Genomic DNA, 3588 nt, shown 5'->3' on the forward strand with positions numbered 1-3588 from the left:
GACATCACAGCCCACATGGAAATGAGAAGTAGCAACCTCAATGCAAACAGAATAGCAACCAATAACAGAACTGTAGCGATGCAAGTAAAGAGAGTGGGCAAGAGACGCGTACACACAACCAGATGCTCAGGGGAAGCACTTTCTTTTCAGCATAAAAGCACATTTGTAATTAATGATGGAGATTCTGTCACTTTAAATAAGCAGCCTGCAGCTGAACCATTATGCCTGCTATGCTCTTCCCCCAGGAAATGACATTTACGATGCTGTGGGATTTGGGACATTAGTGCAAACGACTCTTTCTGTAACCTCGGTTTCACGATTCATTTTTTGTGCTGGGAATAACAACAAAAGCGCGGGGGTGGCGGACCCATGTGGAAGGGAGCTAAAGGGAGTGACGCCCATGAGGCTTGGGGAGGACTGCCAGAAGCGCTGCACAGCTGCAGCCTGACATTTAAAGAGCCCTGATTGCCAGCCAACGCCCTACTGAGCTGAGTGGGGGAGTCCGCCCTTGTCTTCGAAGCTAACAGGCCCCTCCCTCCCACCTCATCCACAGCCCCAGTGAACAGCTTTGAACAGAGAATCTAAGGGGCCTTGAAGAGGACAAATACCTTCTGTTCCCACCCTCTAGCTCAGCGACTCCATGTTATCACCTGTGTTGCTGCCCCACTGCCCGATGGATTTGGTGGCACTGGGGCCTCTGCACATTTCCTGTGTGGGGTTCCAGGTCTGGGGTGTGCACAGCAGCACCTCTATCAAACCCCTCTCCTATTTGGGTGCAATCGCCTTGCACAGCCAACTGGGCTGTGCAGTGGTTCTGTGTGCTCAGGAGCTTCCGTGGTCCAAGCCTCAATGGGAAGGGAGGAGCAGCACTTGGCCCAGAGGTACGGTAACTCCCGCAGACAGAACCTTGCATCGGAACGAGATCCCTGCAGTGAGAAGAGCTAGGGAGGGGATTTGCAAAGCTGCTGAAGGGATTTGGATTCTCAAACTCCATTAAAAAATACTGGCCAAACCCCTTGGGCAGTTTGAAAATCCCACCCAAGAATCTTTATTTTTTCTTAAAAGAAGAAGGTCCTCAGACTCTGTAGAAAGCGACAGGGGCACTGATGAATCAGCCTGGCTGGTGCCACCATGAATTGGCTCCTCCTTGCCCTCTACAGCACCAATGTATATTCACTTCCCCCGTGCCACTCATCAGAGCACAACCACCTGGGATCCAGTCCCCCGCACCAGTGTGGATCCTGCCCTGGCCTTTGTTCGTGGGGTTCAGTATTTGTTCTCCTGTTGCACATCGGGATGTTTCTCTCCCAAGCTGGCAGACTATTTTTAGGCCTTTGGAGCAGATAAATCTGTTCCCTTCCTGTGGTGGGTGTCCAGAAAATGAACCCCCTCCAGGCATGGCAACAGGGCCAGATTAACCTTTTTGTGGGCCCGGCCCCAAACAGATTTGTGGGCCCCCATGGAGGCAATGGAGCATGACGTAGGGAGGTCAGTCCGCAGAGCAAGAGGCCGGCCAGGGGCAAAAGGGCCTGGCATGGCTGGGGCAGCCCAGCTCCGCCCAGCCCAGTGCGAGGGCACTATTTACAAACCGGCAGCCGCCAGATGCACAGTGTCCTGCCCGGCTCTCTGCTGCCAGCGTGCCCCTTCCCCTCGGAGGTGAGCCCAGGCCGCGCCACACAACCCCCCCGCCCAACACCCCTCCGACTCCCTATGGCCAGAGCCCCCTCAGACTCAGTATGCCCAGCACCCCCTTCAAATCCTCCCCACAAATGCACAACACCCTGTACAACACCACCCGTGCCTAGTGCCCCCTCCCAACAACCCCACCACAACTGCTCAGCACCCCAAACAGAACCCTCATTCCCTAGTAGGGTGACCAGGTATCCGGCTTTCAACTGGAACACCAGGTCGAAAAGGGATCCTAGTGGCTCTGTCAGCATCGCTGACTGGGCCGTTGACTGTCCGGTTGGCGGCGCCATGCAGCAGGGCTGGCAGGCTCCCCGCTAGCCTCCACACCACGCAGCTCCTGGGTAGCAGCTGGCATGTCCCCACTCTGGCTCCTATGTGTAGGGGTAGCCAGGGGGCACCACACGCTGCCCTCACCCCAAGCGCCGCCTCCCACAGCTCCCATTGGCTGTGATACTTACCTGGCGGGGAGGTACAATGATCACAAAGGTAGTTTTCCCAGGGTGAGGCTCATCCATTGCACTGCGGGTGTGCTGATCCCTGCCATTTCCCCAAATGCAGGAAAATTGACTACATAGTTTGTGGTAGTTGGGGGACTGTGTTTGCACTCTCCCCTGGCTAAATGGGGGAGGGATAGCTCAGTGGTTTGAGCACTGGCCTGCTAAACCCAGGGTTGTGAGTTCAATCCTTGAGGGGGCCATTTAGGGATCTGGGGCAAAAATTGGGGATTGGTCCTCCTTTGAGCAGGGGGTTGGACTAGATGACCTCCTGAGGTCCCTTCCAACCCAGATATTCTATGATTCCTGGCCAATAGGAGCTGCGGGGGGTGGTGCTTGCAGACGGGGCAGCGTGCAGAGCCACCTGGCCTTCCCACCGCATAGGAGCTGGAGGGGGGACATGCTGCTGCTTCCAGGAGATGCTTGAGGTAAGTGCCATTGGGAGCCTGCACCCCCAAGCCCCCCTGCCCCAGCCCAGATTCCCCTCCGAAGCCCTCAGTCCTAGCCCGGAGCACCCTCCTGCACCCTTCATCCCCAGCCCCATCCCAGAGCCGCACCCCCAGCCAGAGCCCTCACATCCTACCGCACCCCAGCCCCCTGAGCCAGCCTGGTGAAAATGAGCGAGTGATTGAGAGTGGGGAGAGCGAGCGACAGAGGGAGAGGGGATGGAGTGAGTTGGGGGTGGGGGCCTCAGAGAAGGGGTGGGGCAGGGGTTGGGGCAAGGGTGTTCAGTTTTGTGCAAGTAGAAAGTTGGCAACGCTACTCCTTAGTGCCCCAACACACACAGATCTTCCCCACCCTCTCACAACCCAGCACCCCCCGGATTCCCCACAGACCCACTCCCCCACGCCCTGCCTCCTGGCTGCACTCACTGGCCCTGCTGGGAGGTGACTGTCTGCTGGGCTGAGCCGGCAGCGCAGCCAGGGCCGGTCCCAGGGCCGGGAATCGCTCTGGCCCCTCGGGAGTGGTGCAATCAGCCAGGCCAGGGCCTGTCCCAGCTTGGCCCCCTCAGGACCCACTTGCCTGGAGGGGCCCAGCCAAGTCCTCCCCCAGACTGCCCCCTCCCCACCTCCTGGCTGAGACTGGCCAGGTTTCTGCACCAGTCCCAGGTGTCTCAGCTCCAGGAAGACGGGTGGGACCCCACAGGTGGTGGGAAGCAGAGACTGCCGGGAGCTGAGGTGCACTGGGGTCCAGCCAGGGGGCAGAGGAGCCGGCGCGTGGGGCCAGAGGGCAGAGAGGAGCCCTCAGCCAGCTGGCAGACGGGCCAAGAGGAGCAGGTCGTGGTGGTGGGGAGCCAGCGGGGTCTCGGGGCGCAGTGCAAGTGGAGCAGGCCGGGGCCCCTTCTGGGCATGGGCCCGGCTCCATGGAGCCACTGGCACCATTGTAAACCCGGCACTGCATGGCA

The 3588-nt window shown here is 58.9% G+C and overlaps 1 non-coding gene across 1 annotated transcript; it reads left to right on the plus strand.

The window, feature by feature from the left end:
• Positions 1 to 2139: 2139 nt before the first annotated feature.
• LOC140903426 (U1 spliceosomal RNA) lies at positions 2140 to 2303 on the plus strand. Its single transcript, XR_012156244.1, has one exon. It is a non-coding gene; the product is annotated as a U1 spliceosomal RNA (small nuclear RNA).
• The last annotated feature ends 1285 nt before the right edge of the window (positions 2304 to 3588 follow it).

This window comes from Lepidochelys kempii, chromosome 25, assembly GCF_965140285.1.
Source record: "Lepidochelys kempii isolate rLepKem1 chromosome 25, rLepKem1.hap1, whole genome shotgun sequence".
Taxonomy (NCBI): domain Eukaryota; kingdom Metazoa; phylum Chordata; order Testudines; family Cheloniidae; genus Lepidochelys; species Lepidochelys kempii.